At 42.4% G+C, this 20,078-nt stretch overlaps 1 long non-coding RNA gene across 4 annotated transcripts; it reads right to left on the bottom strand.

The window, feature by feature from the left end:
• Positions 1-5,765: 5,765 nt before the first annotated feature.
• LOC119336373 lies at positions 5,766-10,697 on the bottom strand. Of its 4 annotated transcripts, XR_005162431.1 has the most exons (9): positions 9,969-10,697; positions 9,771-9,838; positions 9,061-9,172; positions 8,770-8,851; positions 8,555-8,667; positions 7,334-8,449; positions 6,461-6,640; positions 6,166-6,357; positions 5,983-6,039 (listed from the first exon to the last, which is right to left on the bottom strand). It is a non-coding gene; the product is annotated as an uncharacterized LOC119336373 (long non-coding RNA). The 4 variants fall into 4 exon arrangements; XR_005162429.1 differs by lacking the exon at positions 5,983-6,039 and adding an exon at positions 5,766-5,861 and having other exon boundaries at positions 9,771-10,697; XR_005162428.1 differs by having other exon boundaries at positions 9,771-10,697.
• Between the last annotated feature and the right edge of the window lie 9,381 nt (positions 10,698-20,078).

Here is a 20,078-nt window from a genome sequence, read left to right as displayed (position 1 = left end):
CCTCCATTCGCTCGTCGTCGCCAACCGTTGGCGTCTTCGGTTCTTCCTCGGCGGTGGGCGGCAGCACAACCTCGGGCATTGGATGAACTGGCTGCTTGCCCTTGTTGTCAACGGCCAGGAGCACCTCCGTGCCCATCTCATTGCTCTCCTCGATCTGCAAACAATTCATAGAGTTAGGCACAACACAGAGTTCATGGCTTATTGAAGAGCATGTAGTTACAACGGCATGACTGTCACTCTTTCCTCCCCTCCATCGCGCCTATATTTACTCACCCTGCCCACCACTACTTACCCACCCCTCTCTTCTCTCACTATCAACCTTCCTCCTCTCCATCGCCATGAGCTCTAGCTCCAGCTCCGACGCCAACCCCTTCCCTTGGGGTATTGGCTGGAGGGCCTTCTTCCTCGGGTGGTCGGCTGGTGACCGCACCAAGTTTGAGAACACCATGGAGGTGTGCTCAAACTTCGGCTCCATGCCTGACATGCAGAAGGAATCTGATGCAGTTCTCATGAGGGCCATTGCACAAGAGTTGAAGATGCTGATTCCTGACCCAGTGAAGGGGGTGATGGCAGTCACATCATTCGTTGGGCCATGAATCAGGCCGTCTCCAACGACGCTAAACAAAGGAAGAAGTGGTCCAAGTACAAGAACTACTGGGCTCCTAATGACCGCCGTGCTGCAGTGTACTGGGAGACGGCAATCATGTCACCGACGGTCATCGGTGGGGAGCCTAAAGAGGAGGAAGAACCGGTGCAGATGCCAGTGAGGGTGCCGGAGCCAGGCCGTCGTACCTGGCAGATCGACCTCGACTCCGCTGAGGACGACGACAACGACCCGCCGCCCCGCATGACGATGTACAAGAAGATGAAGGCCAGCCACTCGACCCGCCACTCCGCACGCCGCAGTTAGCCAGTGTCTGTTGATTGTTGCTAAATATATACCACCTAGTTTTACATACCAACAAAAAAAATTCTTCTCTGATTTAAGACATTACTTTTGGGATGACCCAAATCTTTATAAAGGAGTAGATGGTATTATTAGACGTTGTTTACCTGAGCATGAACAAGATCCTGTGGAAATGTCATTCCGAAGCTTATGGAGGGCATCATGCGGGAGATAGAATTGCTCACAAGGTATTGCAATCTGGTTTTTGTTGACCTACTCTCTTCAAGGATGCCCGTAAGTTTTTTTATCTTGTGATGAATGTTAAAGAACTGGTAATATCGGTAATCATCAAGAAATGCCTATGAATTATTCACTTGTTGTTGAACCATTTGATGTTTGGGGTTTTGATTATATGGTACCATTTCCTTTCTCTAATGAGTATACACATATTTTGGTTGTTGTTGATTATGTTACTAAGTGGGTAGAAGCTATTCCAACTAGTAGTATTGATCATAACACTTCCATTAAAATGCTTAAAGAAGTTAATTTTCCCAAGGTTTGGAGTCCCTAGATATTTAATGACTGATGATGGTTCACACTTTATTCATGGCGCTTTCCGTAAAATGCTTGCTAAATATGATGTTTACCATAGAATTGCATCACCCTATCATCCTCAATCTAGTGGTCAAGTTGAACATAGGAATAGAGAAATAAAACCACTATTACAAAAAACTGTTAATATGTCCCGAAAGAATTGGTCTAAGAAATTGGATGATGCACTTTGGGCCTACAGAATAGCATATAAAAATATTGTGCGTATGTCTCCCTATAAAATGGTTTATGGAAAAGCTTGTCATTTGCCTCTTGAGTTAGAACAAAAAGCATATTGGGTAATTAAAGAACTCAATTATGATTTCAAACTTGCGAATGAAAAGAGGTTATTTGATATTTTCTCATTAGATGAATGGAGAACCGAAGCTTATGAAAATGCCAAATTATTTAAAGTAATAGTTAAAAGATGGCATGACAAAAGTATCCAAAAGTGGGAATTCAAAGTAGGTGAATATGTTCTTCTATACAACTCTCGTTTCAGATTCTTTGCAGGAAAACTTCTCTCCAAATGGGAAGGACCATATACTATCGAGGAGTTTATCGTTCTGGAGCTATCAAAATTAATAATGCCGAAGGTACTAACCCGAAGATGGTCAATGGGCAAAGAATTAAGCACTATATCTTAGGTACGCCTATTAATGTTGAAAGTAATATTATTCAAACCATGACATCGGAGGAACACATAAAAGAAACCTTCTGGAACACTCCAGAATCCTGAAAAAGAGGAGGTATGTGATACGGTAAGTAAACAGACTCCAAAAAATCTGTAAAAATATTTTTCGTTAGTTTTGCAATATTACAAGAATTACGGAAATAAGAAACAACTAGGATGGCAACCGAGGAGGGCACAAGACACCAGTGCGCGCCTGCCTTGCCTGGCGTGCCCAGGTGGGTTGTGCCCACCTTGGGAACCTTCCTGATTCTATTTTCCTCTCATTTGCTTGTTGCCCAAGATAATTTTTTTATATACCCCGTGAAAGTATTGACCACCGTATCGCGGAAAAATCTTTTGTTCTTCTTTCTTGTTGTTTTCTGTTAGATCTGTCAAGCAAGGCATCATGTATTCTCCCTCCTCCAACAAAGTAGAAGAGGATGCTTGGTTGATGAAGATAGAACTAAAGAGAGAGGAACGGCCAGAGGAGACCATCAAGGGTGATAAGGTCAAGAAAGTTGCGGGAGATCAAGCTCCAGTAGTAGGGCAGGCCGTTCCAGCAGCAGCAGAAGAAGACATCCTTCAACCATACTACGATCATGTTACCCCTTCTGAATTGAAGCTTTTAGGACCATTGAAATGGTTCGTGTGCAAAATAAATATCTCACTCATGAAAATATTCTGTTGCAAGATCAAGTCATCGCCCTCCAGAGCATCATTCGTAGATTGGAGTACCTCCTGAGCCTGAAGTGTGACACTACCTCATCACCACCACCATCAACATCTTCCCCGCCAAAGGAGACTTGAGTACGGGTATGGGAACTCCCCTTGGCTTGTGCCAAGCTTGGGGGAGGTGCCCCGGTATCGTATCACCATCACTATCTTTGCCTTTATCTATTTTAGTTTGATCTTTAGTTATCCTATGATCTATTTGAATAAAAGTTTAGTTCGATCTATTTTCGAGTGCTTTCTTAGTGATCTATCTATCTATGTAATTGTGTGCGAGATATATAATAAAGAGTAGTTTGAGTTTTGTTTCTTTACTCTTATGTTTCATTAAAAAGAAAGGAAAATAAATGAAAAATATCATATGTAATCTTATGGTAAGTAATGACATCACATAACGAAAAGTATAAGTGGTAAAATTTATTGGAGATTGACAAACATAGCATTGGTCAATGATGTAATTCATGAACGAATTAAAAAAGGGAAGAGAAGATTCACATGCAAATGCACTATCTTGGACATCTTTTATGATTGTGAGCCCCCATTAAATATTATATGTCAAAGACAACGTAATGATTTATGTTTGTTCATATTCACATAGAAGTTATATTGTGAAAGATCCTTCAACAAGTGGTGCTTGCTCAATATCTTTGCCAACCAAAAATTCCACACTAAGTAGAGATGCTACTTGTGTATCCTAAAAACCCTTAAACCCCAATCTTATTTTGACAGTCCACCATACCTACCTATGGATTGAGTAAGATCCTTCAAGTAAGTTGTCATTGGTGCAATAAGATAATAAAATTTGCTTCTAAATGTGTTGGATCATTTAATGTAAGAGAAAATTGAGCGTTGTACGAACTTGTGATGGCAAAATAATAAAAGCGATGGATTGCACAATAAAGATTACTATCATAAGGGGCAATATAACGTGACATTATTTTGCATTAAGGGATTTGGCATAAAACAAAACACGCATGACAACCTCTGCTTCCCTCTACGAAGGGCCTATCTTTTACTTTTATGTATTTACTTTTATGCAAGAGTCAAAGTATTCTTCCATATTCCTTTTTATTTTCTATTTTTGCAAGCATAATGTGGTGAGGAAAGATCAAGGCACATATATCCAGTTGGATATGAGTGAGCATGAGTTATTATTGTTGACATCACCCCTGAGATGAATACGTTGGGAGGCGAAACTATAAGCCCCTATCTTTTTATGTGTCTGGTTGAAACTTTTTGCTTATCATAAGAGAGACTTTGCTTATCCAGCAAGAACACACTTATCATAAGAGACTGTTTTGGCCTGTCCTTTGCCACAAAAGGATTAGGATACCTTGCTGCACTTTATTTACCATTACCGGAACTTATCCGTTACAAATTATCTTGCTATCAAACTACCTGCTACCGACTATTTCAGTGCTTGCAGAAAATACCTTGCTGAAAACCACTTTTTGCTCATGGGTGTGTTGTGAGTGGTAGAAATCATAGAAAGTTAAATGATGGTTGAGTATGTGGACTTGCCAAAAGGCTCCGATACACGACCCTTCCTGAAAATATGATGAATTATAGTTGCAAAGTTGAGCGACAACATAGTTTGTTGATTTTCAATAGAGTTTATGCTTTTTGCTTCCATGTTGTGATGAATTGTTACTTGTTCATGAGAAGTTATATGATAAAAGTTGGGTGATAAAGTTCTATGTTGTTATAATAATAAGCATGATGCTGCTATGTCCCTATTTTGATTCTATCGACACCTCTCTCACTAAGACTGTGGGCATGTTTTTCGATTTTGGTTTTTCGCTTGAGGACAAGCGAGGTCTAAGCTTGGGGGAGTTGATACATCCATTTTGCATCATGATTTCCTACTGTTATTTATAATGTTTTATGCATAATAACGCTTTATGGAGTAATTCTAATGCCTTTTCTCTCATAATATGCAAGGTTTACACAAAGAGAGAGAATGCCGGCAGCTGGAATTCTGGACCTGAAAAGGCTAAGTCAGAGTTATATATTCTGCACATCTCCAAATGAGTTGAAAATTTATGGAGAATTATTTTGGAATATATAAAGCATACTGGAGTAAATAACTACCGGAGGGGGCCACCTGGTGAGCACAAGACACCAGCGAGCGCCAGGCCCCCCAGGCGCGCCCTGGTGAATTGTGCTCAGCCCAGCCAACCTCTGGTGCCCATCTTCTAGTATACACTACAAGAAATATATCAACTTGTGACCTTGACTATTGGTCACTGAAAGGTCATTGTTTTTCATTTGCGACCTTTTTGTGACAAAAAACAATAGGTCAAAAGCTGGCAGTCGTAAACTAAAATTAACGACCTTCTTTGTGAGAAGGTCATAGACGTTTACGACCAAAACAGAAGGTCGTTGAACCCATGACCTTTTGTTTTGGTTACTGGCTATCTGCCCTGGCCGCCTCGGATCCGACGTGGTAATCTGACGTGGAAAAATTATGACCAATTGAAAAGGTCAAAAATTAGAATCGGCCCGGTCCAATTGGGTGTTTATATGGGCCGAGCCCATTAATTCAGCCAATTTAGTGTATTTTTTCTGACAATTTTTATTAGCTTCATCGGCCAAGCCCAACATCGTAGCCTTTTTATTTTTGGGCCATGGCCATTTTGGCTGAGCAGTTCAAGTATTTCTTTTTTTTTAAAGATGGGTCAACTATTCAGATGGGTCCCAATTGTTAGGTTCTTCTAGTAAGTGGGTCCCAATTGTCAAGGTCATTTTCTTTAAATTTCAATTTGCTGGTAAATGAATCACAAACATTCAAATGGGAACAGATAGAGAACACACGTAGTACTTCACATAACAGCCAAAATCAGTTTGATACATCATACAACAAAGATACAATAGCAGAATCATTGTGTTACATCATCATATAACACATATACAATGGCAATCACAGTCTAGATACTCCAGGTCTCATCAACTTCGCATTCCCCAGATTCCCAGCTTCCAAATCTGCAGCACAAAATTAACGCCATGTTAATAGACCAAACTTGATGTTACAACAGATGAATGAATATGTTGTGTCTTCTTCAAATAAGTTCAGTTTGTTGAGGATACCATTTATAACTAGAAGCCATCCACCTACTAACAGAACTTTCATGAATATGTTCGGGCATGCTTAATAATTAACCTACATGAGCACTGCAAGTCAAATTACCATCATAATAAGTATGAAGATAAAGGAAAGCAAGAAATAGCAGAGTAGAAACCTTAACACATATAAGAGAAAACATCAGTTAGTAAGTGAGAATTTCACCTGTCCTTCAGGAGCAATTTTGATATCCATCATATCCGGGTTTGGCCGGTACCCCAACAGGTCGCCCTCGCCTTGTTTCCCGCCCTTCCCATTGACCTTGTCGCCTGGCGCCTTATCCTGGGCTGCCACGCCATCTGCGGCATTGGTGAGCTTCTGGATCTAGTACTCCATCTTCTTGTCTATTGGGCAAATCTAGAACAGAGAATTCAACATAAGACAATCTACTATTAGACAGCTACATAAATGGAGACTAGCAGCTTAGCAATCAACAACAAATGAGGGCACACGCGCACACCTTCTCAAGAAACAACCTGATCTCGACAAGGCCGTGCGCGACAGGGTGGCCATCGATAGACAGCCCCTTGGCCTCACGTAGCAGGTAGTGGACGAGGCCCTGGCAGTAGCTCAGCAGCAGGTGGTGCTTGGCCTCCAGGTACCCCATGCCCTCGCCCATCGGCAGCTGGTTCTTCCTCACCTATACCAATACACAAGCAGTCAAGCACACAAGAAAATGAATAGAATACTCAGTTTTGTGGATACTGCTACCCGTTGCTTAAATGCTGCCTTATTCTTACACAAGTGAACTTATCATAGATCATGAAGCAGGCGGAGCTGGGATTTCGCTTTTTCTATGGAACTAATAGAACATGCTAACAATATTATAAACGTTGCTTCACGGCCACTGATTACTTGCTCGTTGCGCGGAGATTTTAATCAGTGTGACAACTAGTCACTAGATGCAAAACAATTCATATAAACAGGGCATACCAAGCAGCATACCAAGCAAAAAAAAGATTTCAAACAGGCTAGCTAGCTGTAATTTGCTGCAATCCTGATGGTACAAACAAGCTAGCTAGATTAAACACCAACAGTTAACATAGCCTAGCTGTAGTAACTAACAAGGCCACTATAAATTATTTACATGCATGATCTGCAGTACTAGGAGGCCGAGTCAATGCACATCACAGTAACTACAAATGGGGTCTACTACAAGAGCACAATTTAACAAGTGTGCTACTCCAAATCATCATCACTTGTAAATAGGAATGATCTTTTCCATGACACAAGCACGGAAAGTACAAACAAAATCACCCATGCACATGAAACAGAGCAAGGTACTACTATAGCAGCACAGGAGAGGGGGCTAGAAGGTAGGAGACGAACTCACATGAGAGGAGATTGTAGCCGATGCTGCACACGGCCACGGTCTTCGTCCCGCGGTAGAGGAGGTTGTAGCCGAGTTGGACCATGTGCGGAGCATCGTCGTGGCGGTGGATGCCCTGGTTGTCGTCATCGTCCACAAAGGATGCCTACCGCTCCGAATCAAACAAAGAAGTAAGAGTTAGTGTTGTTGATCTAGTACAGAAATTAAGCAAGCGAGTATAGGAGACACACATACATGCTACTGCTAGTATCTACATACATCAATCAAGTTGGCTGTGTGTGTGCGCTTGAGCTAGCTTAGTACATACGCTCCATGGTTGGGCTCCAAAACAAACAGAGCATGCTAGTGTCAACAGAATCAAGCCAGTAGAATAGAAACAGACTATACCATGATGAAGTTTAAAATAGAATAAACAATGCATATACATTTTCTAGTGGAAAATCATAGAAACAGTTGATGAAAATCTGCATCCGAAGTTCTAACAATGCCATGTCTACAACAAAACAAGACTAGGACGATTGCTGTAATTCTAATGTAGCAATAAAACAAACCTAACTACATTGTTCAGCAGCTTTGAATAACAAAAAAAATCTACCATTTATGATTAATTCAACAAAAAACTAAATAGCATAGGCCTTTTGGGACAAACAAAACTAAACAGCGAGCACAACATGATATGGATATCTCAAAACAAATTCTCCTCGAAAAATACTTTGGAACACATATGGACAACATACGAAACTGATCTACAATCTACAATAAGATATACCAGTCTCGTCAAATCAGGCTGCTAAATCTCCCAACGCCACATCAGTAACAGCCTCTAGATCATGAACGAACGCAACGCTACATGAGTCGAGAGTTAATCTATCTAAGGACAGGCATGGAACCCAATAGCAGTACACGCTACAACCGATCAACCACATGAATCCCTAGGCAAAACACGCTACAACTCATCAACCACATGAATCCCTACACAGTCCCTAATGTGAACTTTGTGACATATAGAGGCCACCACCAGGGGACATGAAAAGCATATAGTGTGAACTTTGTGCATCTTAATTTAGTAGCAGCATATAGTGTGGACTGTGTAGTCCATATCATCTGCCACGTCTTCAGCTGAAATGCACAAACAGAGCCAGAGGATGCATCAGTTTATTTTGTCAGTAAATGTATTATGTGCTTACAAGCTCAAAACAACATCACAGAACATGTTTGACTCACCAGTTATCTGGACTCTCACTCCATTCACGCTACAGAGATCGCTCGGACTGTCAGGTCTCCATGAACTAGCTCACAGAGGGCTTCCACAAAGTCCTTGTAGAATCCAACAATACCTGCCAGCCACACAGAAACATCAGAGCAACATAAGCCCCTGATTGAGCACTCGAACACACTGAAAAACAGACGTGGCATGTAGCATGCCGGCGGTCACCTACCTGGATTGCCAGGGACGACCAGCAGGATCTTCTCCATGGCTGGCTCCTTCCTTCACAAAACCAGATTTTCATCTTCACGAACCTGCAAAAAAACGCACGCAGATATGGCATGCAGATTTTAATTCAACATACAAGGCATGTAATCAAGTGGATTCTATTATCTTGTAAAGCAACATATTATTTTATTAGTACATGTCAGGATGTATACCAAATGATCACTCCGATGATACAACATCCCACATGGGTAATTCAAAGATGGAGGAAGCAAAATGGAAGGGGAAAAACGATCACCTTGGACTCCTCAAGCGTAAATCATCTACCAGCCCTGGCATTCATGTTGTACTTAAGAGTCTGGCATTGCACACTGGGGCGAATAGATCCAGAGTTTGACATTTTTGGCAAGCTATACATGAAACAAGAAAATGTAAGATGATGGTTCTGGAAAAATAGTAAACTTGCAACCAGATTTAAAGAAAACAAAACCCCATGGCAAGTTGCGTTTTCTATCTTTACATGAATGCAAGTTGTATCTTCTATTTGTTATATGAATGCAAGTTGCAGTTCTTTCACGGAAAAAGGGTTGCTTGTTGATGAAGAAGTTGCAGTTTACTTCAGCGTGCAATATTTAAGAAGTTCCGCTTTACTGAATGGCATTTTTATACTACTCTGTACGCTGACATGCATCCACTAAATGGCATTCACTGACATATCAATTTAGAAATGTGACACGAGTATGTTTGGATGATGATCTATGCTTTAGATAGCATGCTTCAAGTTTGGCATTTCTACACCGGATAGCAGCAATGATTCACAGGGCACGAATTATCCATTATGAGGAAACATGATATTAGGTCTGAAACAAACGATTTACACGGGTAAAATGGACACATGTACAATACATAACGTGCTATAAGCAGGAAACACTAGTGCTCATATATACCAAAACCAATAACACTACTTATGGACGATAGTAATAACAAGGTTAACATCTGAGAAAGCACCTGCGCACACTGCCCTTGCCGCCGGTGCGCACGGCACCGGCCATCTTATTCAGCTTGTGGACATTCATCTGCACGAAACACACTTGATTTAACAACAGCTGGACAGGGCCGCGTGTGCTCTCCAGCCAAGAAGCACAGCCATGGCTCGGCAGCGAGTTCACAGATCTAGCAGCCGCCGATTCATCCTAACCTACCGACCGTGAATCCACCTTGAAGGACAGAGTAGCAGCCAGATCTAATCTCACGAGCGCTCACTCCTCCGGCGCATGCCTGCCCGCCCGCCTGCGTACCAGTCCGCCGGGCAAATCCAACCTAACCCGTGGACGGAACCAAGGTGGCCAACCAGCGAATCCGCAGGCACGACAGATCGACGGCACCGTACCATTCCTCTCCGTCCACCGACCTGCCACATTATCAAACTAAAACCACCGGCGACAGAGCATAGCGCCGCGAGGGAGGGGGCAGGAGGAGATAGGCGCTGGGGGCCAGCGGATCCGGCCCCATTCCCGTCGGCGAAGTCGGATCTCCCGGCGGCGGCCTCGGCGCCAGCCGTCCACGTTCGTCCCCACGCCCTTGGGCGGGTCCGAGGAGAGCTTCGGTTCTGAGGGGTCAGCGGGCTTGGGCTGCGCGGGCTCCTCCATGTCCGGCATCCGGATGGATCTGGGAGAGCTTGCTGTCGCTGTGAAGTGCGGGGAGAGAGAGAGGGGTTGCAGGAGAGGAGAGAGGGGCGATCCGTCTGGGGTGGGAGGAAAGTGGATGGGAGAGGGGAGGCCGTCTGCGGCGAGCTGTGGGAGGGAGGAGGCGGTGGGTGGGTGGCGGCGTGAGGAGGGAAGGAGGCATGGCTCGGGTGCGGCGCGAGGGAAGCTAGGGTTTGGACGAGGGGGGTGAGACGGACGAGGGGTGAGAGTGTAAGGGGGACGAGGGCTGCCGTCGGATCGGGCAGTATCCGACGGTGTTTGAGCATGATCCGCATGAGAGGCTTATAGACCAATCAGAACGCAGTAAACACTTTAAAGATGTTATGACCATTTAAATTGGTTGTAATTTAATAAAAAAAAGGTTTTTCACAAGAAAAGCATTTTGTATTTTTCGAGTAACAATGAATGTTATTTTAAAATATCTACTAAATATTTGTTGCAAAATGATACCACACCATTTTTAGAAATCATTAGACCATATTTTATGTCCAATTGACCAGACGGTTTGTTTTCAAAATATTTTCGAGTGCCCGAAAAGAGGTTTTTCTAAAATACTAGGACATATATTTGTTGCAAAATTGTACCAAATCAATTTTCTAAAATACTAGGACATATTTAATGCACAATTGACCAAATGGTTGGGCGTAAAAAGTTTTGATCCACCTCTCGTGAAAAAGAAAAATTTCCGTCGATTCAGCGGGAAGCGGGTCAAATTTGAACTGTAGCTATCTCGTAGTTTTCTCTTTATTTTTTCCAAAAATCATTTTTAGGTACATAAGTATCTATTTAATTAGAGAAACATCAAAAGGTCTCCAAGTTTCAACAACTAGCTAGGAACGGTCAAGCCTGCCGTTTTGACCGCATTTTGAAACATTCATAAAAAATTAACAAAAAATTAAAAATTGGAAAACCTTCGCATTGTGTCATCATATGTGACCAAGTTTCCAGGAAAAAAAATAAACTTGTAATACGACAATTATTTTTAAGAAGTGTTCTTAGAAATGAGCTATCATGCGTGAAGATTCATGACTTTTAAGCCAAATGATCAATCTTATGGCCTAATTCATCGCATAGTTTATTCAAATGATCTCATATTATGCACAAGGGTGCATCTTGGAATTCCAAATAATGTTGCCTAAGGGAGTTTTCATTTTCTTTGCACGAAAAATTCATTTTCCATTTTCCGAGTTCCCGAGAAGAGGTTTTTTTGTGAAGGACCTACCATATATTTGTTGCAAAATTGTACTAAATCAATTTTCTAAAATACTAGGACATATTTAATGCACAATTGACCAAATGGTTGGGTGTAAAAAGTTTTGATCCACCTCTCGTGAAAAAGACAAATTCCCGTCGATTCAGTCGGAAGCGGGTCGAATTTTAACTGTAGCTACCTTGTAGTTTGCTCTTTATTTTTTCAAAAATCATTTCTAGGTACATAAGTATCTATTTAATCAGAGAAACATCAGAAGGTCTCCAAGATTCAACAACTAGCTAGGAACGGTCAAGCCCGCTGTTTTGACCGCATTTTGAAACGGGCATAAAAAATTCAAAAAAAATTAAAAAATTGGAGAACCTTCGCATTATGTCATCATATGTGACCAAGTTTCCAGGAAAAATAATAAAATTGTAATACGACAATTATTTTTAAGAAGTGTTCTCAGAAATGAGCTATCATGCGTGAAGATTCATGGCTTTCAAGCCAAATGATCAATCTTATGGCCACATTCATTGCATAGTTTGTTCAAATGATCTCATATTGTGCACAAGGGTGCATCTTGGAATTCCAAACAATGTTGCCTAAGGGAGTTTTCATTTTCTTTGCACGAAAAATTCATTTTCCATTTTTCGAGTGCCCAAAAAGAGGTTTTTTTTGTGAAGGACCTACCATATATTTGTTGAAAAATTGTACCAAATCAATTTTCTACAATACTAGTACATATTTAATGCACAATTGACCAAATGGTTGGGTTTAAAAAGTTTTGATCCACCTCTCGTGAAAAAGACAAATTCCCGCCGATTCAGGAGGAAGCGGGTTAAATTTGAACTGTAGCTACCTCGTAGTTTGCTCTTTATTTTTTTTCCAAAAATCATTTCTAGGTACATAAGTATCTATTTAATCAGATAAACACCAAAAAAATTCCAAGATTCAACCACTAGCTAGGAACGGTCATTCCCGCCGTTTTGACCGCATTTTGAAACGGGCATAAAAAATTCAGAAAAAAACAAAAAATTGGAAAACCTCTGCATTGTTTCATCATATGTGGCCAAGTTACCAGCAAAAATTATAAACTTGTAATACGACAATTATTTTTAAAAAGTGTTCTCAGAAATGAGCTATCATGCGTGAAGATTCATGGCTTTCAAGCCAACTGATCAATCTGATGGCAACTTTCATGGCATAGTTTGTTCAAATGACCTCATATTGTACACAGGGGTGCATCTTGGAATTCCAAACAATGTTGCCTAAGGAAGTCTTCATTTTCTTTGCACGAAAAATTCTCTTCCATTTTTCAAGCGCCCGAAATGAGGTTTTTTTGTGAAGGACCTACCATATATTTGTTGCAAAATTGTACCAAATCAATTTTCTAAAATACTAGGACATATTTAATGCACAATTGACCAAATGGTTGGGTGTAAAAAGTTTTGATCCACCTTTGGTGAAAAAGACAAATTCCCGCTGATTAAGTAGGAAGCGGGTTAAATTTGAACTGCAGGTGCCTCATAGTTTGCTCTTTATTTTTTTTCAAAAATCATTTCTAGGTACGTAAGTATCTATTTAATCAGAGAAACACCAAAAAAAATTCCAAGATTCAACAACTAGCTAGGAACGGTAATTCCCACCGGTTTGCCCGCATTTTGAAACAGACATAAAAAATTCAAAAAAAAATCAAAAAAAAATCAAAAAATTGGAAAACCTCCGCATTGTGACATTATATGTGACCAAGTTTCCATAAAAAATAATAAACTTGTAATACGGTAATTATTTTTAAAAAGTGTTCTCAGAAATGAGCTATCATGTGTGAAGATTCATGGCTTTCAAGCCAAATGATCAATCTTATGGCCACATTGATGGCATAGTGTGTTCAAATGACCTCATATCGTGCACAAGGGTGCATCTTGGAATTACAAACAATGTTGCCTAAGGAAGTTTTCATTTTCTTTGGATGAAAAATTCATTTTCCATTTTTTTGAGTGCCCAAAATGAGTTTTTTTTGTGAAGGACCTACCATATATTTGTTGCAAAATTGGACCTAATCAATTTTATAAAATACTAGGCCATATATAATGCACAATTGACAAAATGGTTGGCTGTCAAAAGGTTTGATCCACCTCTGGTGAAAAAGACAAATTCCCGCTGATTCAGCAGGAAGCGGGTCAAATTTGAACTGCAGGTGCCTCATAGTTTGCTCTTTATTTTTTCCAAAAATAATTTCTAGGTACATAAGTACCTATTTAATTAGAAATACATGGTTTGGTGGGGATACATCGAGGTTTGGATGGTGGCCAAGGGCCCCAACTATAGAGCGCGTAAGCTCGCATGCCCGTCGCGTGGTCACCGCGGGACCGTGGTGTTGCCATGTGTTCTAGGCAGACTAGGAATGTCTAGTTGGTTGGGCACTCCCCAGGTAGGTGCTATGAAGAAAATTATAACATAAGATTCTCATGAGGAGACCGAACTATGCTTAAACATGAATTAGCAGCCAAGTGTTTGATTAGCGGTACGGGAAATGCACATGGCAAATGGCGTGAGTTTTGGCTGAGGATGATCATATACTAAGAAGAATGTCTTCACAAATTTTTAGGAAAATGAAGAATATATAAATAACACTTCCTTCACAAAGTGCTGCTCTGAACAGAATAGGAAAATGAATATTGTTGAATTATTTTTGAACTAGGCAAGGAAGGTTTTTGACATATTTGATGAAGCTATGATCCAAAAAATTTATGAGATTTTTTTGGGAATTTTTGGAATAACAGAAATATAGGTTGCTTCACAACCTAGCAAAAATTGACACATGGACATGACACATAGGCAAAACTGATGAGATAGCGCCTAGTCATCACAACCCACCACAATTTACAAGGCTATGACACTAGTAGAAAACCACCCATTAGTCCTGGTTCGTAAGGGCCTTTAGTCCCGGTTCGGGAACCGGGACTAATGGGTCGTTACTAATACCTCAACCCATTAGTCCCGGTTCAAAGACGAACCGGGACCAATGTGCCTCCACGTGGCCCTGTGCGCCGAGCCCAGTCAGGGGGCCTTTGGTCCCGGTTGGTGGCTCCAACCGGGACCAAAAGGCATCCACGCGTCTGCATTCCAGTGGCTGGGGGTTTTGTTTTTTTTGAAAGGAGGGGGGTTGGGGGTTTTGGGGGGTTAATTTAGGTGTTTCGTATATTGTGTTAGCTAGCTAATTAATAGAGAGAAGTGTCCTCTCTTATGTCCGTGCTTGGTCGACGCTACGTAGTATATATACATAAGTGATCGAGAGAACCATTCAGTACAGAAGTTCGTCATGCATACCGAGAGAAGTGATCGATCGACCTCTCCTTCTCCGAGAGATTGGTCGAACAACAAGTTTTACTGGCTACATACATGTACAATCTATATAAGATCTCTTAATTACAAACCACTAGCATTTGAAATGAAGTTCCACATGGTATTCTCCGGCTTTACTGATGACGTGTTCAAGAAAGAATCCCGCCAACTCCTCTTGAATTGCTTTAATGCGATCTGGTGGTAGGAGTTCATCCCACATCTGCCACGTCTAATTAATTTGAAGAAGGGGTTAATTAATACATATATATGAATGAAACTCAACAGAAATGATGGTGTAATAAAATGAAATTGTGAATATTAATGCTTACGCACTTCATATTGTCTTCTAGAGTAGCCCCGCTTGTTTTTCAAAGTCGCGTTGTGGATGAACTCGCACACGTAGTATCCACAGAAATCATTCCCTTCCTCCTGCCACAAGCACTTTACGAGAAATAGAGGTCAATCAAACTGATAATGAAGCATTATATAAATGGCATTGATGAAATTTAAAGTATAGCTATAGAATCAACGGGAGATGCGCGCCAGTAGTACTTACTTTCGGGTATACATATTGCAGCTCCTTCGGCAGTCCCAGAGCTTGTGCGGTGAACTGTTTCCAAACCCTGCAAGACAAAGAAAATACTTATTATTACTTGAGATATCAGGAAATGAACAAAAAGTTGCCGATATGGTGCGATAATGATCGATTGAACTTACTTGCTGAGCATTTCAGTCATGTCCGCATAGGTGCTGGGATCTTTCCGTTTGGAGTCTAAGACGGTTACTAGTCCATGCTCAAGCTTAATCTCCAGAAGAATATAGTGGTACCTGCACACGCATGCATAATTCATCAGTTACATTAACCTCGCTCGAGTAATAAGGGAAACCAAATATGCACACGACAGTAACACTCACGGGCCGTTGTAAGGAAAGAGTATGGTATCTTTGTTTTGATTTTTGATTAACGATTGTAGCAAGTTGTCCTTGGCCTCTTCGACGTTCTTTTCAACCAGAAATACATCTATGATATTTGTGTTAATGAACCCAATATCATAGATTTCATTTTTTTTGCACTCGACGATCTTCAATCTGCATAATATATTGAGGATAATTAATTATAAATACATGCAATGAAAGAGCCGAGCTATATATACAGACTAATGACAGAAATAGTACTTACAGGCAGTAGCAAAAGACCATTAATTTATCGAGGGCCTTTTGATTGAAGAACTCGAAGAACTCCTCAAATGGAATAGCCAACACATCATTTGAAACGAGGTCGTGCTCCTCTTTAATTTTCAGATACAAACTGTTCGTCCCCTCAGACTCTCTGTAGGTTTTCATGTACCAACTATGGAATCTTCGCATCATTGTTGTCAGAGACTTTTCATCTTTGACGAGAGGCTTCCCGTACTCGTATCTGAATAGGTCCACCTCCATGAAATCAGGAAGTACATCGTCAGGCAGGTAATCTTCAAGATTGCCATAACTGGCCACCATCCCCGGAGGATTAGACACATTGAGCGGGGGGCACGATTGCTGTGCTTGTTCGCCGAGCTGGGCAATTTTTTCCCCTTTGCTCGTTGTTCTTTTGACCTTTTATCACTGACAGTAGTTCCCGACCGCTTGGCTTGGAGATATGTCTGTTCAGTAATGCGCTCATAGTTGGTTCTCGGTGGAGACTTTGGTGGTTTCCTCAGGGCATCGAGAGTGCGCTTTGCTTTCACCGGATCTACCTTCTCCTTCGGAGGTGGATGTATCTTTGCTTTCACCCCTTCAAAGAACTCATTCACTTGGGCCTGCACGATCGTATTGTTTTCCTCCTTGGTCCTCTCGTACGGTAACTTCTCTACAGGCTTTAGAGGTGGACCGTATCTGTATTGCCTCTCTCTTCTTGTGCTGCTAGACGCCGGAGCAGATGGAGCGGCTGCGGCGTCTGTCTTCTTTCGTGCTTGCTTACGAGGCGGAGGAGAAGGACTACGACGCGCCGGAGCAGCCGGGGCGGCGGCGGGTCTCTTCCGCCCTTGCTGGCGAGGCGGAGAAGGAGGAGGTGGAGTGCCGCCACGCGCCGGAGAAGGAGGCGGAGTGCCGCCACGCGTGCCCTGATCGTCACTCGCCGGAGGAGGAGGCGGTGGAGGACGCGGAGTGCCGCCACACGTGCCCTGATCGTCACTCGCCGGAGGAGGAGGCGGTGGAGGAGGCAAAGTGCCCTGACTCGCCGGAGGAGGAGGAGGAGGCGTCCAGTTCAGAAGGTCGATGAGCTCCTTCCGCCATAGGCATGGAGTCTTCAGAGCAGAACACAGCCTAGTCTCCCCTTCACCGGTAGGGTGCTCAAGCGCGAGGTCCTCAAATCCCTCCGTTATTTCATCCACCATCACCTTAGCAAATCCTTCTAGAATCGGCTGGCAGTGATAAGTTGTGCCGGGTCCACTAGGATAAACTTGGCCAACAGCCGCCTTGACCTTCAAATTCATGCATCGCGCCATAATGTGACAATTTTGAGACTCCGTGATACCATCCACGGGATAGCTGGCAGGAGCCGTCAAGACATGCTCCGGCTGAAGCAGCTCGGTGGAAGCAACGCTGCTTCTCCGCTGAGATGGCGGGGTAGCTTCGGGGGAAGCTTCGGCATGTCGTTTGTTGTGATCTGCTACTTCTCGTTCCTCTTCTCGATCCTCTAGCCCCATTACTCTTCCAAGCAGCGCCTGCATTTGGTCCTGCTCCAGTTTCTTCCTCCTCTCGTGGGTTTTGTAACCCCCTGCGTCCGGAAAACCAACCTTCCACGGAAGGGAGCCTGGCGTGCCTCATGTCCGTCCAGGGTGCTCGGGATTCCCAAGGGCCATTGTGAGCTCGTCCTTCTCCCTGTTTGGAAGGAACGTCCCTCGCTGCGCTACATCGATATAGTGTCGAAGGTTCTTGACTGGTGTTTGCAGTTGCTCGTCCGTCCACTGACACTGCCCTGTTACAGGGTCCAAGGTTCCGCCAGCCCCGAAGAACCAAGTCCGGCAACGGTCTGGCCAGCGCATTGTCTCTGGTTCGATCCCTTTTTCAAGCAGATCATGCTCAGCCTTGGACCACTTAGGCCGGGCTTTGAGGTAGCCACCTGACCCCGTGCGTTGGTGAAGCGTCTTCTTTGCAACATTTTTCTTGTTTGTCTCCGACATCTTCTTACTCTTTTCCGATGTCTTATGGGCCACAAATGCGGGCCAGTGATCTTTGATCTTCTCATATTTGCCGATGAATTCCGGTGTCTCTTTTTTCTTGACAAACTGGTTCAGCTCTTTCCTCCACCTCCTCATTAGGCCTGCCATCTTCTTAAGAGCACAAGACTTGATTAATTGCTCTTTAACTGGCTTCTCCGGATCCTCCTCTGGCGGTAGGGTGAAATTTGCCTTCAGCTCAGTCCAAAGATCTTCTTTCTGCATATCATTGACATAAGACACCTCAGCGTCTTCATCCTTAGCAGGCTTATACCATTGCTGGATGCTGATCGGGATCCTGTCCCTAACAAGAACCCCGCACTGAGCAGAAAATGCCTTCTTTGTCCGGATGGGTTCAATCGGTTCGCCGTCGGGCGCGATTTCTATGATCTCAAACTTTTCATCCGAGCTCAACTTTTTCTTCGGGCCTCGTCTCCTTACCGAAGTTGTGCTCAATCCGGAGGGCTAGAAATTATAAGGAAGAAAGACGACAGTAATTAATATGTGTACATATACCAAAACAATGGATGCATCAATTAACTTGTTAGCACGGGCTTAACTAATATATATATACCTGGCCGGACTCAGTTCGGTGACCGGAGCAGTCAGCACGGTCTCCTTCGTCTTGTACCTCCATTGTGCCACCGGAGCCATCATGAACATAGTCCTCCTCTTGTACCGGCATTAATGGGTCGAAGCCATCATAAACATAGCCCTCTTCTTCATCCAGCTGACCAACGGTGTCGATGAGAAATGACACAACATCATCACTTCCATTTGCGATTATTTCCCCCAACATCGCTTCTGTTTCTTCATCTCGGGAGTGCTCCATAGTTTCTGCAAATATTGACAACATGTCAATTATTATTCAAACATGGTACATAGTGGCAAACGTAGAACTAGCTAGCTAATCACAATAAGGAATCATGTTAGTGGCCTCGATGCTGCTTCTCTAGGGTTTGGGGTCGCCTCGACACAAAGCTTCAAGCATTTGGGGTGGCCTCGACACAAAGCTTCAAGCGTTTGGGGTGGCCTCGACAATAACGCTCTTTTAACTTGATAAATTTGGGTGGCCTCGAGAGAGTTAATTTGTCGGGTAGGGGCGCGGCGAGAGGGGGTACGTAGGAGACCTGCAACATCGTTTTCTCTCTAGGGTTTGGCTGTCCTCGAGAGTTTTGGTCGAGCGAGAGGGCCGAGGGGGGTGCTGCACTTGTATCTAGAGGGGGTTATATTGACAACGACGCGACATACATATACATGGGAAAATAATGTTATCGGGGAGGGGGTATCGGTACCACCCCCTCGTGTTGAAGTTTCTTCTTTCTCCTTTCCTTTCTTTCTTCTTCTCCTCTTCTTTTTCTTCTTCTCCCTCGAGAAAGGAAAATAATTAAGGAAAAGGAAGAAAAGAGGAAGAAGGAAGAAGGAAGAAGAAGAAGAAGTAAAAGAAGAAAAAAAGAGGAGAAGAAGAAAGGAATAGAGGAGATGAAGAGAAAATAGAATTTCTTCTTTCTCCTCTATTCCTTTCTTCTTCTCCTCTTCTTTTTCTTCTTTTTTCCTCTTCTTATTTATTTCTCCTCTTCTTCCTCTCCTCTTTTTCTCCTTTCTTCCTCTTCTTATTTTCCTTTTTCCTCTCATTCTTTTAGTATTGCTTGTTTTAAAAAAAATGTTCAAATAGAAAATTTCGAAAAAAACAAAGGTTTTGCCTAATGCATTGTTCATATGAATATACAAACATTTGCATATTCTACAATAATTAATATCAACAAAAAAAATCTATGAACAGAAAATAAAACCTAACTTTTCTAAAAATCTATCTTTTGCATATATGAAAACATTAATACACATATGAACAATAAATACATATATCAAC

Source organism: Triticum dicoccoides, chromosome 7B (genome assembly GCF_002162155.2).
Source record: "Triticum dicoccoides isolate Atlit2015 ecotype Zavitan chromosome 7B, WEW_v2.0, whole genome shotgun sequence".
NCBI classification, from domain to species: Eukaryota; Viridiplantae; Streptophyta; class Magnoliopsida; order Poales; family Poaceae; genus Triticum; species Triticum dicoccoides.
This window is presented reverse-complemented; position numbering and strand designations above follow the sequence as displayed.